Source organism: Protopterus annectens, chromosome 1.part0, assembly GCF_019279795.1.
Source record: "Protopterus annectens isolate FY-2018-M chromosome 1.part0, PAN1.0, whole genome shotgun sequence".
NCBI lineage: Eukaryota > Metazoa > Chordata > Ceratodontiformes > Protopteridae > Protopterus > Protopterus annectens.
In genome coordinates, this window is record NC_056725.1 from 139288997 (window position 1) to 139312256 (window position 23260).

Sequence of the window (23260 nt, forward strand, 5' to 3'; positions counted from 1 at the left end):
AGGATTAGTCTAGATTAAATAACTTCAGCTAGCAGATCTAGGAGACACTCTCTCTCTCTGTCTTTGATACCATCCCTGTGGGAGGAGTAAAGACACCTTGTTGAAGTTTTCCAGTAGTTTATTCAGTTAAAGAGGTAGATGGATGAGTGTTCTTGTTCTAATGAATAGAACAAGAACACTCAAGGGTGGATTACAGTAGAAATCTCTTTTATCTTTATTAATACGCTTTTTTGGTCTGATTTCTAAGTTCTTTGTATTTAAGCAAGTCTGCAGGGAGGTTTGTTTTGGTCCATGTTTTATGTACTCTGTCTCTGTTTTTTATTAGGATGTAGGTGGAATGTGATAGCCATGGAGATGTATAAGATTTAATATGGACTGTGCGAAGTGGGCCAAGTGAGTTAAGAATACTGAGAAAGGTGGAGTTGAAAGACAGGACAGCATCATCAAGGGGGAGTTGGGTTAGGAAATTCCAGTTAACTTTAGAGAGAAGAGATTTAAAGGTGTCTGGGTGGAAGTTAGTAAGCTTGCGGCATGTGATAAATCTATGCTGTTTAGTAAAGCGAGGGATATATCTGAGTACTTTTATTGGGGAGTGATCACTTAGTGTGTTGGGAAGGGTTTCAGGATTGTGATATTTAGAGGGATGAGACTAGAATCCAGTCCATAAGGGTGCTGTGTGCATGAGAGTTGCTGGTATGGGTGGCATCAGTGATAAGTTGAGTAAAGCCATGCAAGGAAGAATTTGGGGTACAGAAAGTTAACCAATTAATATTGACATCATCAAGGATAATGTTTTCATTAGGAATATGTTGAGAGAAGGACGAGAGAATATTTTCCAGCAAGGGTAAGTTATCCCCTGGGGGAATGTAGATTGCTACTATTGTTATGGTGGTATGGGTGTTAAACACAAGGTTGGCTGTTAGTATTTCAGCAGGGGAAAAGGACGGGATAGTTTTATTAGGAGTTGTCAGAGTAAGGTGGTTAGAGTAAACAATGGCAACTCCACCACCCTTTTTCTTTTGGAGGTCAAGGCGCAGTGTACTATAGCCAGGAGGGAGAAAATCTTTGTCATGGTGTTGGGGTTTAAGCCAAGTTTCTGTTAAGGTGATGTCATCAGGAGTGTGGCTTGAGATCCAAGCATGAAGTTCACTAACCTTGTTTAACATAGGTCTCAACCTCTTAAAAGGCCAATGTGGAACACAAACCCTAACAATGTGACAAATGGTCAAAATGTGGAACACCCTATTTTTGCACTGTGTGAAACATGCTATCACCATGGAGCATGGTAGAATATTGGTAAAATTCAATAAGACACACTTCTCAGATCCAAAACCTTTATTTTATAATCTGCAATACCATAACCACACCATAAGTAAATGAAACAGCACTTTGCAAAAAAAAAAAATCGCATTTACTACATTTTCTAAACAGACATTACAAGTCACACAGATGATTATAGTTAGACCAAGTTAAACAGCATCCTGTCATACATGAGATGTAGACTCATTGTATGCTGCTGTGTCTTTCTTGGCAGCCTCTAAAACATGCTTCGGCAGCTTAACATCACAGCAGTCCCGTTCTTCATTAATTTTAACTGCTGACAAAGAGTTCAATGTTTTTACACTCAGTTCTAACTTTCCTCACCATGCTAAATGTTCTTTCAGCTTGTGCAGTTGTGTGGCATGCAAAGTAGACTCATCATCACCTGCTTAAAGAGTGTCAGTTTCCCTTCGGTGCAAAGGTCCCTCAGAAGGTGTGCCCAGTACTTTGACACACATTATTGGGGCCCATCTACTGGGTCTGTCAGATTCCCCGAGTCTTTGATCTGATATTTGGTAAACTCATCGATTAATTGTTCAGCCTCAACATCATTTTCACACACATCCAGATGGAAGCCAACATCCCTGACAAGTCTTGAAGAAATGTCCAATTTTTTGGCCAGATTAATAATTAATGTAGCATCTTTCAGTAAGTGATCCTGCATGGGAAACTTTTTCAGCATTTTCAGCAGCACTGCAGCATAAAAAGCTATCATTTTTTTATAAAAGTTAAATTCAATGAGTGTGCCGGCAATATCCTCCTCATGGCTGTTCTTGTACTGCTTAACTTCTTTCTTCTTCCCGGTCTTCCTTCCGAGTTGTTGGGGACCTAAAAACTAAACTTCCTGATTCCTGGAAGCATTTTTCAAGCCATTATTTTGGCATGAAAAGGCTTCCAGAAACGTGATTGGCTTGTATTGAGGAGCTCTCATTGGCTCCCATCCTCGTGAGACTCTTTACTTGACTGGCTCATAGACCACATTCGCGACTGGCTGTAAATGCTGTCTGAAAGCCAATCAAAAACTGCGGAGCACAGCCAACACTGTGTAATGCAGAAGGGCAGCAGAACTATGCAGTGGTTTGTATACTGCAATGTCGATTGGCAGTAATTGCGGTACACAAACCAGTCAAAATCCCTGGAGCCACAGCTGTTCAATGCGGAACAGTGGAACAGTGGCTTCGCTCTACATTAAATGTAGAGCATTCCACATAATCTGGAGCACTTGGATGCTCAGATTTGTTTGTTTGGAGAGACAGAGGGGTATAGGTTAGTGGGAGTATAATTAGCAGTGGAGTTGCGTTGAGTGGGACCTGGATTGAGATGAATATCTCCTGCAAGTAGAAGAACATTAGGGTAGTAGTGGCAGTTATATCTGTAAAAGTTAAAGATAAAATATTTTGTCTATTTTTAGGGAATGTGGTGTAGGTGGGGGGACTTTTGATTTTAGGAAGAGGAGTGTGAGTAGAAAAGATAGAAGTGAGAATAGCAAATGAATGTTAAAGAGATGAGGTATCCCTAGTATGAGGTATTGTAGGAACTTTGACAATAGGAGATAAATGAGAGAGTGTGAAGAAGGAGTAATGGCGGTAGTACAAGAAAAAGAGTAGTAAAGAAAGGCATGATCGGTAAGAGTATTGAGTGCTAGAGTACTGAAACTGCTGATTGGGGAGTTAGTAGTAGGGTTATTTTGCTTGGTAGGTATGTGTAAGTGTGTTGCTTAGGTGATGTTTGAGTAGGGGAATAGGAGTAACATGGGTAGTGGAAGGAGAAGTAATAGTTTGCTAGAATAGTGTGGGAGAGGGGAGGGTTTAGTTCTGGTTTGTGTGGAGAACAGGAAGGGGAGGTAAGGTGCAGAGTGAATGTTTACAATGGTTAGGCAGGCTACACCCAAGATGCAAGAATAGATGTGAGAAAGGTCAAAAAACAATCTGTAGCTGTTTGTCTATTAACAAATGTAAGATATATGTAGAATATATGCAGGGCCTTACAGAACAAAAGTAATATCTTTATTGACTACAATGTGCTGTTTAGCCAATTCAGAAATCTTGTGCTGTGTATTTGTAACTATGTTAACTTTAATGGATTAAATGTTGTGCAGAATCTGGGAACATTCCCTTGTGGAAAGTGTGCCATATGCAAACATGTTGTAAATGAAGTGAATAAAATAAATGGTAAAACTTTTGTTACAAAAGCTAAATATACATGTATAAGCAAAGGTGTTGTTTATGTTATATTTTGTGATTGTAATAAATATTATATTGGAGAAACAAAAAGAATGTTAGCAGATAGGATAAAAGAACATATTAGAGATGTTAAAAATAATAAAACTACTAGTCCTATTGCTGAACATTTTAATTCTGTACATCATGGAAATATTGAGAATATAAAAGTGTCTGTTTTGGAACATGTTCCATTATATTATAATGATGTTGATAGGCAAAAAATATGTTAAGACAAAAGGAATGCATTCTGATTATGAAATTTGGGACTTTACATCCATATGGAATGAACAGAGAATGTAACTGGCAATGTCTTGTTTAAAACTATGACTTTAAATATATCTAATATATGTGACTTGATAGTTTAATTATATAATTGATTAATTACTTGTTTTTTTGTATATATTGCAAGTGTTTTATGAGTTTTACTGTTTTACTCTGTAAAGGCTGTTGGCCGACCCGGTAGAGAAAGAACTGTTCAACGAAATAAATTTTATTGGAAGGTAGAGCTGGGACTCACTGATAGTCTTTGTTGTTTCTATATATATATATACATCTTGTCTGCTGTTGTTTGAATATGACAAGTGAGTCCATGTGCTCCTTTCCTAGAATATTTAGAGAGACTGGTATGGAGATGTTTAATCGAATGGAGAAAACAGCAACCGTCCAGTAATTTGCCTAATGACATTGGTACATCAATTATAAAGAATGCAGCACCAGAAGCCACAGGAGATTCAGGCTTTGGTATTATAAAGAAATGGGAAAATTCCAGGAAGAGAACAACTACAAATCCTTTTGCTATGGTAGGCAAAAAGAATATTATTTCTGACAATCCAGATGTACAGGACTTGTGTTCTAAACTTGAAAGATTGATTTTAAAGAAACATCTACTTTCTACAATATTGGTAGTCTTGAAAGATATATTGAACTGGATATAACACCTAGGGGGTTAAGGTCTATTAAGAATCCATCAACACCATTTGACCTTACTAATGAAGTAGAAGTTAAATTTCATGAACGATGGATAGCAGCTGCACATCGGTGTAGTTTAGAATGGGTGTCAATTTTAATTGAAAGAGACAATATGAAAAAAGACAAACTTGTAGTGGAAACTAAACAAGTTTGTGAACAGCTGGTGAACATCACATCGAATTCTACATTGGAGAATTTTCTTTCAGGTATTAATACCAAATTAAGCAGCTATGAAAAAGATCTAGTAGAAAGAAAAAAATCTAAATTAACCAGAGACATTCGAGATTATGAACACAAGAGGGCGTTCGTGTTTCCAAGCTTTCAAAGAAACAGGAGAAAGAGTGTCTCTTTTCAAAAAGGAAATCCGGTTTCAGAAAAATATGCTAGTAAGAACTTCCTGTCTGGCGAGAGTGGAGCGTCTTCGTGGGAAGAAGATGACAGAGAAATCTTTCCTAGATTACCAGTTGCAGCAAACCCAGAAGCACTCCACAAAACCTATTCAGAATCAAATGGATATCATACCAATACTAAGAAAAGGGGTTGGAATAATACAGAACGCCAGAGAGACTCGGGCGATGGACAACATAAGAAAGGTAGATGGACATAACTTGCATAGTAATTATGTTGTTAACTTGTCGAGTTACAAACTAGATAAGATAGAACTTTCTGTTTTAGAGAAGGGTTTAAAATTTGTACCCACATGTTTACCCAAAAAGTATGAGGTTAAAACTGAGTTGTTTCAATTATGCCGAAAAATGCATTTAAAGGAACATTTCTTTAGATTAAATAAAACGACTGAGTCAGATGTTAACTGTGATGCTTTATTTTCACTAGATAGTGAAATGGAAAGTGAAGAAAGCTTTTATTCATGTGCATCGGGTAGTGAAGAGGAAAATAATGCTTATGACTTATTAAATACACATATGCTTAAAGATAACAACTATTTTTTACCTCCATGTAGAAATTCTAATATAGTACGATTTGAATCACTACTGAATACAATGCTGGAAAAGGAAATAGAGGATTTTATGCATAAAAAGCATACTTATAATTTAACAAAATTGGAATGGGAAAAATTGCAACAACTGAGTAAAAACTGTAATATAGTTTTTAAACAAGCAGATAAAGGGGGAAAACTTGTTATATTAGATTCTCATGATTATTATGGTATGTGCATGCAACATTTAGATAACAACAATATATATTGCAAAACTAACATTAGTCAGTTACGCAAGGCAGAAAAGGATTTTGAAATATTATTACAGAAAGGTGTGAGATTACACTATCTGAGTCAAATGGATATAAATAGAAAAATAAATGTGAAGAACAGAAAAATTGCAAAATTCTTTTGCCTACCCAAAATTCATAAAGATCTGAACCACCACCTGGTCGGCCTATTGTGTCAGCTTTTGGATACTTTACTTATAATCTTTGCATCATGTTACATGAAATACTGATAAAAAAAGTTCTGTTATTACCTTCCTATATACAGGACTCATATGATTTTCTAGGGAAAATAAAGGATATACACTGGGGTGAAAACATGTACTTTATTACGGTGGATGTAGAGAGTCTCTACACCAACATTTCACATACTTTGGGCTTGGAAGCCATAAAATTCTTTTTGAATGATAGCCCTAAAACATATTATATTTTGGAATTGGTGGAATTCTGCTTAAAAATAATTTTTTGAATTTAATGGCACTGTTTATAGACAAGTTACAGGTACTGCTATGGGGCAGCGTTTGCCAGCCTATGCTAACCTGTTTATGGGGCTATTTGAAAATGAACATCTTTATAGGTTGCCTTTCTTTCAAAATAATGTTCTAAGATATTACAGATTTATTGATGACTTAATTTTCATCTGTCATGGTGACCAGGATACATCAGATAATTTCATTGATGAATTAAATAACAACAGATTTGGCATAAAATTTAGTGATGTACAGCAGGGAAATCAGGTTAATTTTTTGGATATCTCGCTTAAGGGCAATAATGGCTTTCCCATACATACCAGCATTCATAGAAAATTTGATGAAATAAGCTGGAAAATGTGGGAGATAGTTGCCATCCCCATACATTGTCAGCTATCCCTATGGGGAATTTTTGAGAATAAAAGACTTAACTCTGATATTGATATGGCTTATAGGAGGCCTACAAAGTGGCCGAGATATTTAAAATTAGAGGGTATAACCCAGATAATGTAGAAAATAGTTTATATAGAGCCTTTAAACAGAGTAAAGGCACTATTAGACAAAATAACTATGAAGGTAGTAATAAATATGTGACTGACCAGGAGAGAATGTTTTTTGTTACAAAGTACACTAACTTCTCTATAATTGGTAATAAAATGATTATGGAATATTGGAACTTTATTAAAAAAGATGTAGCATCATTAAAAAATATAAAACTAATGACATCATATAGAAAGGGGAAAAGTATACAGGACTTTTTGATACGCAGTATTTATAAAAAGCCCTGTATTAATGGATTAAATGTTGTGCAGAATCTGGGAACATTCCCTTGTGGAAAGTGTGCCATATGCAAACATGTTGTAAATGAAGTGAATAAAATAAATGGTAAAACTTTTGTTACAAAAGCTAAATATACATGTATAAGCAAAGGTGTTGTTTATGTTATATTTTGTGATTGTAATAAATATTATATTGGAGAAACAAAAAGAATGTTAACAGATAGGATAAAAGAACATATTAGAGATGTTAAAAATAATAAAACTACTAGTCCTATTGCTGAACATTTTAATTCTGTACATCATGGAAATATTGAGAATATAAAAGTGTCTGTTTTGGAACATGTTCCATTATATTATAATGATGTTGATAGGCAAAAAAATATGTTAAGACAAAAGGAATGCATTCTGATTATGAAATTTGGGACTTTACATCCATATGGAATGAACAGAGAATGTAACTGGCAATGTCTTGTTTAAAACTATGACTTTAAATATATCTAATATATGTGACTTGATAGTTTAATTATATAATTGATTAATTACTTGTTTTTTTGTATATATTGCAAGTGTTTTATGAGTTTTACTGTTTTACTCTGTAAAGGCTGTTGGCGAGCTAGAGAAAGAACTGTTCAACGAAATAAATTTTTATTGGAAGGTAGAGCTGGGACTCACTGATAGTCTTTGTTGTTTCTATATATATATACATCTTGTCTGCTGTTGTTTGAATATGTTAACTTTAATGTTTTTGGCTTAGCTGGGAGTCAGGAACAATTACTAAAAGGGTATGTGGCTCTATATTAAGAGGTTTTGTAATTAAAGGTTACAAGAAATGCTAGCTTGTGAATGGGGGGGGGTAGCTGCCTTCCCTGGCCTACAGTTAGCAAAATACACTATGCACTTAATACAGTGATAAGCCCAAAATATTGTGGAATTCAGGTGCACCTACAATGCTTTTTTAGTCCTTTTTTTCAGGATGGTTGTTTCCTTTTATTGTTTAGTGGCCAGATTCATGAAGTTGCTAGAGCAGGTAAAAACTGCCGTGGACCAGTAGAAGGGGAACGGATGAGGAATCTGTTCACAGGGGCTGTGGAAATCTAAAAATAAGAATGGAGAGTAAGAAACAGCTGCAGTTAGTAGGGTCACTGAAGAAGATAGAGAGAAGTACAGGAGAGACAAAATACCATAGCTGAGAAATGCAGACATGAAATATGAAACAAATACATTACTATCAGTGTAGAGTACAATTCTAACACTTGGTAGAAGTGTAAAGCATACCAATGAATAAATGCAGCACAAATAGACCAGAGCAATACTAATATGTGATAAACTGCCCACATATGCTATATTAACATTAGTATGTGCACATGGTATATAGAATATAGCATGCAGGTCTAAGAAAACAGTACATGAGTCACCAGCCACATATTAACTAAACAAAAGGAGAAGGGAAAAACTTCCAGTAGTTCACTAGACAGTGTACTATGTGTTAATACAGTTTTAAATGCCTTGCAAGCCTAGAAATCATAGCCCTCCAAACAAAGGCTTAAAAACACATTGCTTGAATCATAAATAGCAAACTATTTTCAATGAAACAGACTTAAGGTGATTTTTCATAAGATCACAGCAATAAATAAGCAAAATACAGATAGTTTCCTGCAAGACTCCACCAAAGTCACATTTATGTTACAGAAACAGATACATGTTAGAACAACAGAGACATAGTATAGCACAGACAGATTGCTTAGGGCCGTACCGCTAGATGTTATGTGGGAATACTAGGCAAAAAAAAACTATCAAGCTGTAAAAACAAAACATCATAGTACAAAATATTAAACAATTGTCTCAAATTGCACTTTCTGTTATAGGAGAAACAACAGAGACAGAATACTAGAAATAGTTGAAATATTATAACTTTGCAACTGTTGTTTCAGAAAGAATAAGCACGTACTTCAAGGTATACTGAAGGCCGGAGGGGTATGGACAGCTACTTTGGGAATCCAAGATGGCATCACAGGTTTAAATCACCTTTGCTGAGACCATATTGGAGGAGAGGGGGGAGGTTTAAATCACCTTTGCTGATACCATATTGGATGGGAGAGAGGAGAGGTTGTAAATTGTAATGACTAATTAGAGCAGAGGCTGGCCTCGGATGGGAGTGAATCAGACAAAAAACAATCACTCAGTCCGCAGACTGGTTGTAGGAATGTCTGTTTGGAGAAAATGTACCTTGTCTTTCTGTGTTTGTTTTCTTTTGAATATATCCAGGACCTTACAGAACAAAAGTAATATCTTTATTGGGTCTATATCAGAACAATGAAAAATAGAAATAGCGAATGACCTAAAGGTCGACAATGCCTGACCTTAAATTCATGATTGTGGGGATGCTATGCCCCCCACACCCATCATTAAATATATATACCAACTCCGAGATCGCACTACAGTGAGGAAAGGGCAAATATTTCAATCTTCACTGTAGTGATCTCACAAAAAGCATATCGAGGTCCAGCATTTTCAGCCTTTAGGTCATTCACTATTTTTACTTTTCGGTGTTATAATAACCCTCTTTATTGTCTACAATGTGCTGTTTAACCAATTCAGAAACCTTGTGCTTTGTAGTTGTACTTATGTTCACTTTAGTGTGTTTGGCTTAGCTGGGAGTCAGGAACAACTACTAGTAGGGTATTTGACTGTATATTAAGGAGTTTTGTAATTAAAGATTACAAGAAATGCTAGCTTGTGAATTGGGGGGGGGGGCAGCTGCCGTCCCTGGCCTACAGTTAACAAAATACACTATACACTTAATACAGTGATAAGCCCAAAATACTGTGGAATTCAGGTGCACCTACAATGTTTTTTTGTCCTTTTTCTTTCAGGGTGATTGTTTCCTTTTATTGTTTGGAGGCCAGGTTCATGAAGTTGCTAGAGCAGGTAAAAACTGCCATGGACTAGTAGAAGGGGAATGGCTGAGGAACCTATTCGCAGGGGCTGTGTAAATTTCAAGGTATCCTGAAGGCTGGAGGGGTACAGATAGCTGCTTTATTTGCTAGTAGCATATCGCTGGAGTTGACTACTTGCAGATTAGGAAGAGTATTCCCACTCACTTATGCCCATGTAATGTTTGTCTTACTATGGTTTATCGGATCTCAATAAAGTCTTCCCCAAAGTTTTTCAGTTTTACCAATTTACACTTGCTGTGGGACATACCTCTCAACTGTCCAGATTTTCACAGAATGTCCAGATTTTTGCTTCATATCTTTGGTCTGTTCCTCATAAAATGTGTGGTTTTCTGGCAAATCACTGGGATGATCTGAGGGTTGAAGTCACCAAATAATGACATACATTTCAGTTTCAGACTTCAAATCCTTCAGAAAATGTATGTTAACACAATCTTGTTACTCTAGCAACTTTCGAAGTTCATAACAGCAATATTTAAAATCGGTCCCTATTTTTGAACCTTTGTCCCCCATTTTGTCAAATTTCTTGCACTAAGAGGTTGAGAGGTATACTGTGAGGGTGTTTGTCTTTCTTGTACTCCTTTTCTAATTTTCTTAGCAGTACAGCTGCAGACCACTACGTATATAAAACACAAGGTGATTATTGGTACAAAAAATGGTAATAACAGAGATAATATTTCTGGCAGAAATCCCTAACCTCAAGCCTACACCAGGTATAAAGAAGTTCATGATTGCAAATGATTCACAAATATTCAGAGATCTCACTCACACAAGGCTGCTCCAGTATAAAACTAAGGGTCTGCAAAGTACCCTAAAGAATACACAACAGGTGGAGGCCTATGAGTAAATCATACTACATACTAAAAAAAGGATTGGTAAAACATACCACAAAAATGATATCAGACCTTTCTCCTGGTTCTTTATTGTATGAAAATTTCAAAATCTTACATATGCCGGCACTTTGGCCATCCCAATGCTGACAATGTCCATTGTTAGTGGTCATGCAAAGATGTGTTTGGCTGGTGGAAGGAAACACATCAAATATAGACTAGGTCCTACAGCTGAATGTTGACTTTGTCCCTGATAGCTTTGTACTTGTATTTATTATAGGCCTTAATCTATGAGCATAAGTTTCCAAATTAAATATCTTTTACCATCTATGACAAATGAAGAGACTAAGTTTATCAGACTGACGACTGATCATTTTCTTCATTCCCAATGCAGAATTGGAATAATATGTTTTGATATTTCATTTTATACAGGGGTTCAACATGTCTAAAATTATGAGAAATCATGGTTATTTGTTTCTTATTTGGGAATATAAACTGGTTTAAACATTTTGATTCCCCTTTTAACTCGTTCTGTATCAGTATGTATTCCTAGTGCATCATTTACTTTTTCTATTCATATTATCCTAGTCCTGTCTTTACTTATGTAGTTGCCATAGCCACATCCATCCATCCATCAGCAACCCCTTTTTCCCATTTTTGCACATGGGGTTGGGGTGTCACTTCAACAGTGACAATCATCTACAGCCAAGGTTTACACTACCAAGTGGCTAGTCCTGCACCAGTAGTTCTTTCACACCACACATTCACATGCACACTCACATTTATGGCCACTTTAAAGTGTCTAATCAACCTGTTCCATGTCTTTAGAATGAGGGAAGAAATAGAGCACCCAGAAGAAACCCATGCAAACACAGAGAGGACATGCAGACTAAGCAGAGAAGGCACTCCAGTCAAGAACTGAACCAGGAAATCTGTTGCTGTGAGGCAAAAACACTATCTGCTGTGCCACTGTGCTGCCCTCATATTTTTTACATATTCTCATATATATATATATATATATATATATATATATATATATATATATATATATATATATTTGCTATTGAAGAAATAAGCTGAACTCATTGAGAAAGAAAAAGGAAAAATGCCACTGTGATTACACATCTTTAATTTAGGGCATTATAGATGATCAATGATTTTAAATTACCATGAATTTCAATATCAGAATCAAACTGTTGAATGTTTGATAAGAAATGACAACACACAAAACACTTGTGAGTGTATTCTTAAAGAAAAAACTGCATGGACAGATATGACACATGAACAGAGAGTGATTTCTTAAAGATATAAAAATATAAATATGTTTGATGTTTCTTTAAGAATTAATTTGTGGCAGCCCGCAGCGGGCCCATCCCCAAGCCACCAGGCCCTAGGCAACTACCTAGATCGATTGTGACTCATTCTACAAATAACAGTCACTTTACTTAAAATAAATCTACTTCTCTGCATCTGATAACCTCTAACACCACACATAATTTTTCTCTGTCACTAATGAAGCCTCTAACTCATCAAACTCATTCCTGAGGATACAGAACCAACTCCATTGCTTGAGGTTAGAGCTGTTACAAAAAAGGGTTGTTTACATAATGTGGGAATTTGTGATCCAGGGACATATCAGCCATGATGAGGAAATACTTCATTACTGACTATTTCACATCTCTGTGTCTGCGCATGCAGATCAGCCCTTTCACGCAGTGGTTAACACTGGTGGCCCATGCATTGTGCTGGCACAGGCAACCTCCTTCTTTCACTCTACCACACATTTTCACACAGTAAAAGTAACCACACACACACACACACACACACACACACACACACACGCGCGCACACAGCACACTCACCACATACCCCATAATTGTCCTTGAGATGACAGAATGACACACTGCCCTTGTAAATCACAGACGAGTACACACAAGTCCTTAATGACAAACATTATACTTTCAGACTTCATATTCTTCAGTAAATGGATGTTAATGCTAAAGCTATATTTTAGCGACTTTTTAAGTTCGTAAAAGATTAATTGAAAACCATCAGTAACTGTACATTTGTGGTTGAGAGCTATGCTTAAATGTGCCCTGACCATTTCCCTCGTAACTCTTGCAGGTATTAAATAATAGCAAGGATCCTCATTATAAGTAAAAAAAAAACTTTTCTGCACTAGTGTAACAGTTAGTTCAGTGGATTAATGCTTCTGTTTTTTCTGTCAAAGGTACAAAACCTTTTTACCATCTTCTTTTAATTTCAGTTCTTTTTTTATATAGTGTTTATCCCCATGTGCAGTATAGTGTTAAATGGTGGCTCAGAAAACTAATATCTTCGGTGTAGGATTTGAATTCTCATTAGTGCTTTTAAGGCATGCTATATAAATTATTCCTGATGTCTCGTCCCCCCGACCCACACTGTTTTTGTGTTTTTTGTATAAGTGCTCTTAAGGAACTTTGTTAAAGAGTTATCCCTAGTATCTAGTGCTCACCCTGACCCAAATAATAATAAAGTAGTACCCCTGGTGTCTAGTGTTCCCTGACGCATGTATTAATGAAACAGTATCCCTGGTGTCTACACCTACCTCCCAACCCACAAGATAATAAAGTGGCAACCCTGGTGGCTAGTGGTCCCCTGAGTCAATGTTGTAGGTTTTGCTCATTAGTCTAGGGGAGTCTGGTAGCATGACAGCCACACACACACACACACACACACACACACACACACACACACACACACACACACACACACACCCCTAAACTACTCCCCTCACTTACCCCTCCAAATATGAGTCTCAGTCAGACATGCACTCACACATGCAGCCTCTCACATACATCCATACACAACCTAAAACTAACTGACTACTAAACTCTTTGGGACCTTCTTCTACCACAATGAATAAACATGGCATTTTGGCTGTGTTTATTATCATGAGTGCCAGGAGGGGTCATACTACTTTATGCAGCCAAGCAATCGGCTGCATAAATACTTTACAACAGGCAATTCTTGGGGAGAACATGGCTAATTAGCATAATACACTCCACAGGAATGCACCTTTAGCTTCTAGCATGACCATGGAAACAGCCCATCATGGTGTTTCAAGTCTTAGTGTTATGGAACCGTGTTATGGAATCATATTTTCTATCAACTCACCGACAATCTGAAAATTCTGTCTCATCACTACTCCTTCTCTCTCTCTCTCTTTTTCTACACCTCTGAAAACTCATGTATTATACATTTTTAAACCTTTCTGCCCTGCTGCTTGGGAAAAAAAGTAGCACATTGTGCCTTCACTGGCATTTCAGACATGCTAATTATAATCAGGAATAAAATGAATTTCTGAAAACACAATTTCCATTTTTAGAACAAAATGCTCTGCAAAGAGAAGTTTAATGCTGGCTGTAGTTGTATCATTCCTATAAAAAGAGAAAGAATGACATGTGATTATTTTTAAGACTATGTAACAGTTGGCATTTGAAAATATCAAATAAAAGATAAAATATGAGATATAGTACTGGTAGCTACCTCAGATTTACACTGAGATTTTAAAATACTGTTCAAGAAACTAGCCTTTTTGGTATACATGTAAGACTTTGAATAACAATGTAAGATACTGCATATTTACAGGTGTATATGCATACTTTACATTTCCCCTCTGGTGACAGGTCCCTATTGTCTGATGCTCCCAGACACTGAATTTCAGTACAGCATTCTGTTTTCATTTCTTCTGACAAGGAAAAGTTCATGAGTTAGTTCAGGAGCTTGCTTGGTGTTGTGTTTGTCATTGCCGACAAATGTAAAATTATTAGATGTTTCCATGCCAGTATAAATTAAGTTAACCCATTGATCATATATTGTAAACCTTGGCTGTATATATTTCAGTTATCCTTGATTTTGCCCTCACACAATTAAAATTTCCTGATAAATCACTTGGGATAGAAGTAAGTCATTAATGCCAAACATTAGCAATTCAGACTATTGTCTAGATAATGAATGTTCATGTAAAACCTGTTGCTCTATTAATTTCTTTGAATAAATTAGAGTAGTATTTAAAAACTGTCCCTGATATTGGAACTTTTCCCTCCATTCATTTTGGTTTTGTCCTTTCCCTGATTATTGTATAAAAACGGTGACAGCAGTACCTGGCAGACTACTTCCACAAGCAAAACATTGTGATTAAATGTGTCCTTTGAGGTGTTATAGGTCTGTTTTCATGTGAAATCATTAATCAGGTTTCTTTTTAAATTATCCCCAGTGTACTATGGTGGTCTACTCTTTTTTAAAGTTATGTCAGTCTTAGTTCCTATTTTAAGATTTCTGTTTTAGCTCTCTTTTCTTACACAGATCTGTATACTCTGTCCTTTGTATTCCTACCCTAAGTGCTACTGTTGTATGCAGCCTTGTTAGCGTCTGAAAGAAGCATATTTTTGTTACTTACGGCTAACAATAAATAAATTGCTAAGTAAAATTTAAAATGTCTGACAAAGGTTTTAGCTAGCTACATCGGAGTGTGCAGTCTAAACTTACTGGCAAAGAAAAAAAATGAGAGGTAACAATGCTAAAATTAGAAAAGCTTTGCTTCAAATGACAACCAATAACAGGATCTTTGATGTTCCATTGGTTAAAACATTGCCTTCTAAACACCAGTCTTCATTCACACTCCCTACACTGCTAACCTCAATACAAGAAGTATTTTCATCTCTTTGTATTTCCAATAAGGTTTAATGAAATAAAAAAGATAATGTAGCGGACATATAAAAATGTACAAATACAGAAAGTAAGACAGTAGCAACATTCTGTTTGTATTCACAAAGATTTGTGACAAAGCTTTTGACAGTAGAAGGAAAATGGCATTTAGCCAGCAGCTTCAGGAAAAACAGAATCAAGTGTACACTAGTGTTGCTATAGCAATGCTCACTCAAGTTTGTTTCTGTTTTCCAGAAGCAGTCTATTCAGAGAATCATGCTTATTTATTTTTCATTGACAGCATGCTCAGTTCCAAGGCTACAAATGGCAGTTTGTGTTCTCTAACATGAACAGAACATTTAAGCAAAAATCATACAGTTATAGATGCCCCAGTAAGTTACTATAATGAAATAGGCTTGAACTCACTGCCATGACTGATAAAAAGATGCAGCCGATTCAACAACTGAGAGGCTAAAGCTGAAATTTACATGCTTCGGGTCACACTGAGACCCTTCTTTGCTTAGAAATCCTTTGATGTAAAAATCCCTTTCAACAGTTAAACATTGCTAATTCCAGTTCAGACAAGATAATGCTGTCAACATATACTGGGGTCATTAGCAAGCTATCATAAATAATCACTAACATTTAACTACTTTTAAATATAATAACACAAAGGAGGCAGATAGCAGTTCAGATTTGTCATATTGCAAGTTGCTACTTAAAATAAAGAAAGCTTAAAGATTAATTTTGACAGAAAATGTATTAAGTCCCATAAGACACTGAAACCTTTAGGAGAACAATCACCGTAGTGTCTGCTAAACTGCAGAATGGCCAGTCTTTTTGAATTTTTACCATATATGTAGCTTAATATTCAATTACTGAGTGGCATGTGGAACAATAGAGGTCCAGATAGTCCGGCTCTTAAAGTGAAACCTTCAAATGTTTCTTATACCACTTTACAGAAAGGACATTGTTCAAGCAGGCAATATAGGGCTAAGTAAAGATAATACATTCAGAAGTTAGTAAGCAGGCTCTGCAAACCTAAATGTAAAACCAACTTCTATTAAAAGCTCTGAACATTTCTGTGTAACAAGCGATCCTGTCCAAACTGTTCTAGAGTCAGATGCTGAAGCATATTTATTTATTTACTTCCATGTATAGAAGTGGGTAGTCCTGCTGATCTAATGGCCCCTTTTCAAACAGTCTGATGGAGAAAAGTTTCAAACACTACAAGTTACAATTACAACAATGACAATAGTTTACATTACAATATGTACACAGTATAAAAAAGGACATACAGTGAATATAAAAAGTATAGACACTACTGTTAAAATGCCATTTTTTGTGATATAAAAAATGAGACCACAATAAATCATTTGAAAACTTTTCCCAAATTTAATGTGACCTATAACCTGTACAATTCGACTGAAAAACAAACAAAAAAATATAAAAAATAAAAAACGTACAATAAGCTGGTTGCATAAGTGTGCACACCCTTAAACTAATACTTTATTGAAGCACCTTTTGATTTAATTACAGCATTCAGTCTTCTTGGGTAGGAGTCTATCAGCATGGCACATCTTGACTTGGCAATATTTGCCCACTCTTCCTTGCAAAAGCACTCCAAATCTGTCAGATTGTGAGGGCATCTCTTGTGCACAGTCGTCTTTAGATCACCCCACATATTTTCTATTGGATTTAGGTCTGGGCTCTGCCTGGGCTATTCCAAAACTTTAATTTTCTTCTGGTGAAGCCATTATTTTGTTGATTTGGATATATGCTTGGTGTCATTGTCATGTTGAAAGGTTCATAGGTTCATAGGTTCGTACTAGGCTATCTGCCCTAGGGCATTTATAAGCCTAGCCAGAGTGTGTGTGGCTTTCACCACCCCTTAGGATGAGAATACTATGCCCTTTTAGGGTTTAGTTTACTGTGCCTCTGTCTAGTAGTGACACAGAGATGACCCCCGGGGTAAACTTACGATCTCCCATCCACTCGTCAAGATTTCTCTTGAATAGAGTCAGTGAGGGGCTCTGCCTAACATGGATTGGGATTCTGTTCCAGAGTGTAGGGAGCCTCTGGGTTATGAATCTGTCCCTCGAGCACATCCTATTTATTTCTGTGTTGAGGTTTAAGTCTCTTGCTCTCGTGGCTCTGGTGGATTTGGATTTACTGAGGTGGAGCATGTCCATTAATTCCGGATTGGACATGGCCTTATACGTCAGGCACAGATCACCTCTGAGTAGGCGGTATGCGACTGAATAGAGCTGGAGATTTTTCAGTCGAGCAGCATATAACATATGTTTAAGACCCTTTATCCTCTTGGTGAGGAACTTTTGGGGTCTTTCCAACTGCTGCAGGTGACGAGTAAGATACATCCCAAATGGGGCACTGTACTCAATCATTGGCCTGAAAAGAGAAGAGTACAGGGGCACAATGACCTCTCTTGATCTAGATGTGAAACCCTTTATGATAAGGTGGGCAATATAGAAGGTCTTCCTAACCACTTTGGCAATGTGAGTGTCAAATGAGAGGTTACTGTCAACCTGGGTCCCAAGGTCCCTGATTACCTCTTCCGTACTTAATGGATTACCACCTATGTGGTAATTTGTGGGTACCTTGTTTTTCCCAAAGGGTATGACTATACATTTTTTGACATTCAGCTTAAGGCCATGGCTCTGGCACCAATTATCCATTTCTATGAGGCCTCTCTGAAGGATGAAGGTGAAATTCCTCTTCATCTTCAGCTTTTTAGCGGATGCCTGAAGGTTTTGGGCCAAAACTGACTGGTATTTGGAACTGTTCATAATTCCCTCGACCTTGACTAAAGCCCCTGGTCCAGCTGAAGGAAAAGAAACCTCAAAGCATGATACTGCCACACCCATGCTTCACCGTGGGGATGGTGTTCTTTTGGTGATGCGAAGTGTTTTTGTGCCAAACGTACCTTTTGATATTGTGGGCAAAAAGTTTAACCTTGGTCTCATCAAATCATAACACATTTTCCCACTTGCTTTTGGGAGACCTGATGTATTGTTTTGCAAATTTTAGCCAGACCTGGATGTTTTTCTGTGTAAGAAAAGGCTTCCGTCTTGCAACCCTACCCCATAGCCCAGACATATGGAGAATATGTGAGATAGTTGTCACATGTAGTACACAACCAGTACTTGTCAGAAATTCGTGCATCTCCTTCAGTGTTGCTGTATGTCTCTTGGCAGCCTCCCTGACAAGTTTTCATCTTGTCTTTTCATCAGTTTTGGAGGGACATCCAGTTCTTTGCAACATCACTGTTGTCCCATATTTTCTCCACTTTTTGATGACTGTCTTCACTGTGTTCCGTGGTATATTCAATGCTGTGGAAATTTTTTTATACCCTTCTCCTGACTGATACCTTTCAACAATGGGATCCTTTTTCTCTGCGAACCATGACTTTTGCTTTAGCAGGCAACTGAGTAAATGTCAGGAAAATCCTACTAAGACAGCTGAGCTTTATTTGGGGTTAATCAGAGTCTCTTTAATTGATGGCAGGTGTGTACCCAAGAAGACTGAATGTTGTAATTAAATCAAAAGGTGCTTCAACAAAGTATTAGTTTAAGGGTGTGCACACTTATGCAGCCAGCTTATTGTACGTCTTTTTTAATTTTTTCCCCCCTAACAGATTTATTTGTTTTTCAATTGAATTGTACAGGTTATAGGTCATATTAAAGGTGCAAAAAGTTTTGAAATGATTTATTATGGTCTCATTTTTTATATCACAAAAACCTGGCATTTTAACAGGGGTGTGTCCATTTTTTATATCCACTGTATATACATAAACACAGCCACACAGCCACAGCCAACCACACACACACACACACACACACACACACACACACACACACACACACACACACACACACACACACACACACACATAAAAATATGTGTTTCAGATGAGATGTTAAACAGGTCCCATCTCATGATTATTTGATCATATTTGCTGACTTTAAAGACATTTGATATTATAGCAATAACCCACGCCTGGGTGTGGGTAATGCTAAATTTACCCACGGTTGGCATGGTTTGGTCCCGAGGGACCAAACAAAGCCAACCGTGGGTAAATTTAGCATTACCCACACCCAGAAGTGGGTTATTGCTATTATACCATGACATTATTTAAGAAAAGAAACTGTTACTTTTCTTAAATAATGGCATAGTATAATGCCTGTTTACTGCCCTTCCGCAGATGTCTGGCATCCGCGGCAGTTCTGATGTACTGCGCCTGCGCAGTACATCAGAGTTGTGCAAAGCAACGGAGAAAGCAAGATCTCCGTTGCTTTTTATGTCTCGCTATGTTAAATGAGTTTAACATAGCGAGACAGTTTTAAAATAAGCAATGGACATCTCCGTTGCTTATTTTAAACTGTCTCACTATGTTAAACTCATTTAACATAGCGAGACACTAAAAAGCAACGGAGATCTTGCTTTCTCCGTTATTTTAAACACTGTCTCGCTATGTTAAATGGGTTTAACATAGCGAGACAGTTTAAAATAAGCAACGGAGATCTCCGTTGCTTATTTTAAAGCTGTCGCTATGTTAAACCCATTCTGCTGTCTCTATGTTAAACCCATTTAACATAGCGAGACAGTGTTTAAAAAGAGTTATACTAATGGAAAAAGTCCGGCGACGGACCTTTTCCATTAGTATAACTCGATTTACAACGGGCACGCTGGCCAATCAGCGTGCACGTTTTGGGGGGGTCATGGTATAATAAGAATGTTTTGACTATATGGAATGCATATATTTATATATATATATATATATATATATATATATATATATATATATATACACACACACACACACACGCACACACACATATGGTGGACATGCATTTTCCTTGTAAGTTTAGATTAAATCTGCCAGATAAATGCTATGCTTTGAGTGAAAGGAGTGTGGTAGTCAGTTGGCACAGGGGCATATCACTTCCTTGCAATACTACATAGTACATGCCAGAGTATGAGTGTCTTGAACTCAAGCAAATTATTAGTGCTTACCAACACCTGCATAAGTAGCTTACAGTTCCACTGATGTAGAGAGATAAAGCCCTAACTGTGACCCAGGCTACCTGAATTTGGTTAGTAGCTTGGACACTTGCTGGAGCTGACAGGAATGGATGGAGAAAAGTAGGGCATTGTCTGCTTGCCTCTTCATGATGGGAGTGCACAGGGGAGTGCTGGAGAAGCAGGTTCATCATAACACCCTGATGTGATAATGGGGGTATAAGAACAACTGCTTCAGCATGGAATGGGAGTTATAAGGACCTATTACCTTGCATGACAATATCCAGAAAGAATCAAAAAATGTCTCCATGGGGAGTTGGAAGCCTATCTCTGCAAGGGTTTCTCGCAGAAAGGAGACCACACTCCCTGATGTAGATCAAGCAAAGAGGATAGTAATACAAGGGAGATGACTATGGAGGAGTCTGAAATCAATGATACACAATGGAAAATAAAATGTTAGTGCAAGGGTACTGTTTTGCACCTTAGCATGCATAGCTTCTAGTTCTCTTAGGTTAAGATTTATCCCACTACCCTGCACTATACTATAAGGTATGTATGTAGTAGTGAAGCATTAGTCACTGGTATGGGGGAGTTGTGTAGTATTTACCCACAAATGCTGGAGTTAAACAATAAGGATGAAGATGAAAGCATATGTCTGTAAATAGTATACAAACCACATCCACCATTAAGCATTGCCATTGTACTGTGTTCAAGCTTTTTTGTATTAATATTATTGATTTTTAGTGTTTGCCACTTGCATTCTGTACATACAAGCTATACCAGCAGTGATTTATGACAGTGATTTGGGCCTGACAAGCTAAACCTAATACATTTTACAATCAGAAAAATTTAGGACACTGGTCTGAAATGTCTAATCAACTGTGAAAAAGTCAAAGTGAAGCAGGGAAAAAATATATATATATATTGCCTAATTTTCTCCAGTAGAACACTCATAGCCTTAGGAACCAGCAATAGTAGCCAGTGTTACCTTTAGTCAGTCTGAAATTTATCAGTGCACCTGTAATTGTATGGGGGTCAAAGGTGACCTGCTAACCATTTATTAGTTGCCAGCTGCCGAGTATTGTCTAAGGGAGGAAATCTGCTAAACCTTAAACATTGCTCAGACCAAATGAAAATGGCTTCACTGGGGTCTATTTCAAAGGATCAAATGGCCGAATTGTCAAAACCAATAAGATCGAGACCATATGGTTGACAATCTGGGTCTATAGTAAATCAGAGAATGCTTAAAAAAGCGAACGCTGATTTATCGACCCCATGTAAGCGAAAGCTTACAATCCCGAACACTTAGAACAGCAATTTTTTTCCCAGGAAAAAAAATCGCTGTTCCAAAAAAGAAAAAAAAAACTTTAAAACATTGTATAAAGTGGGGGGCTTCACCCCCCCACACACACCCCCCTACTTAAATATACCAACTCCGAGATCCCGCCACAGTGATGAAAATGGCAAAATAATAAAGGCGGCCAAGCGACTTCTTTCCAAGGGAAAGAATTTGCTTATATGCCGTTTCGGTATTTTGCCATTTCATGCTTTCAAGTTCGATCAAGATGCATTCAAAAGAATGCGTCTTCAATCATATAATAGGGAACCGACAATTCAGTCCACTAGCAAAAAACACAAACTAAAACAACACCCGCAAACAAACGAAACAATGCTTTTGCAAGGGGCCAAGCCCACCCCTGCACTCCCCTGCTAATTATGTATACCAAATCCAAGATCGCACTACAATGGGGAAAAGGTCAAATTCCCTGATCTGACTGTACCATGATCTCAGTCAGAATGGTTCAATGGACTGAATTGTCGACCATATGGGTTTTGACAATTTGGCTGTTTGATCCTTTGAAACAGAATAACTGTTTTCATTAACTCCTATGTTTTTTTTTTTTCCAAACAAGCCTACTGAAACTGACAAAATCACAGACATGTACAGTAAAAAAGTAATGGTTGAATGATCTCAGAATTAGTATTTTTACAGATGCAGGAAAATGGTGACCAACCCCAAGTGTGGAATACAGCATCAATTATCTTGTAATTCATCCATTTTCAGTCAAAGGAAGTAAAAGGCAGATAACATGTCTCTTTTTGTCGAAATTTCAATAATTCTGCATGATATCTGTGGGTCATCAGAAAGCTGATGAAATCCTACCAGACAGGATTTGTGTAGTTTAAAATAGTATTCGCATGTGACACCGCAAGTAAACAAGGGATATGAGCTCAGCAGTGCGCGGTGGAGGTTGTGAAGCGAATCTACTAGAAATTACAACTATAAAGAATAATAAAACTGATAATTTTGTTATTCATTTAGTAGAAAATTGAAATATAATACAAAATGAATTTTATCTCTTTACATTAAATCATAATGGGTCAGGGAAAAAGAAACAGAACCAGTATCTCTATAGACAAGCAAAGAAGTCATTGATTCATAACATTACATTTGCAAATAAAGGCAGAGACAGCACAAATTAAGGTGTCTAGGTCATGCCATATTACAAGGAGTGGATGGAAGGAAAGAGAAGAAATAATCGAAAGACAAAATCACATCACTGTTATAAAATTAGCAGGCCATTTTGTTGGCTGCCTACTCCAGCAGTGACACCTGAAATTATGGGTCCTGCAACTCGAAAAATTAATACAAACTGTATTCCAGTCAAAGAATCAGTGAATTTTGAAACTTGCTGTCATTAAAGCAGCTTTTCAAGGGGCTCTCTCATGAAATATATATATTAACAAATATATATATATATA